The sequence below is a fragment of the Carlito syrichta genome, unplaced genomic scaffold (assembly GCF_000164805.1).
Source record: "Carlito syrichta isolate Samal-C Ts95f unplaced genomic scaffold, Tarsius_syrichta-2.0.1 Scaffold305043, whole genome shotgun sequence".
Classification (NCBI taxonomy): domain Eukaryota; kingdom Metazoa; phylum Chordata; class Mammalia; order Primates; family Tarsiidae; genus Carlito; species Carlito syrichta.
In genome coordinates, this window is record NW_007249139.1 from 328,342 (window position 1) to 329,058 (window position 717).

Here is a 717-nt window from a genome sequence, read left to right on the forward strand (position 1 = left end):
GAAAAAGAAATGTGTAACAAAGACATACAAACAAGGGGCAAAAAGCATAGTTAAGGTCTGAGAAGGTTCATAATGTTCTTCGCTGTGCTTTGTAGTTGCTTCTGGCATCACACCGTCAATCTGCATACGCAGATATGTTATACATACATACATATGTGATCTATGTCAACATCTCACTGTCTTTGAAGGCAGGGGCCCTGTTCTTTTTATCTCTGTGGCTCTTGCTTGGAGGATGTTGTCCACCTTAGGCTTAACACTTAGTAGGCTCTTGTAATCGGTTTATTTAACCTTACCTTTGGGAAAAATTAGGCTTGTAATTTTGTTTACTTTTGTGTAGTAGAAATACATACACATATTTTAAAGGAAAAAAAAAATCTTGTAATCGGTGACTGAATGATAGGGACGAGAAACCAGTGACCGAAAGATAATATCAGGAAAGGCTCTGCTGACCTCCGAGGGTGGGGGGGTTGGAGGTTTCGGGAAGGCTGGAGAGGGCTGGGGTGGGATGTGGACAGCGCTCTTTTGGGGGAAAACGGTTTTGCGGCTGGGATTGAGTCACGGGAATGTGACAGGCCCCCCTCCCAATTCTGGTCATCCCGCTCTGGAGGGCGACGGGGGTCCCGGTCCCCGTGGCGGGGCTGTGCCGTGGGCGGGTCGGGCTGCTCCAGCCGCCTCCTCGTGCCGGGTCGGCCCCTTCCCCGCGCGGCCGCTGCCAGG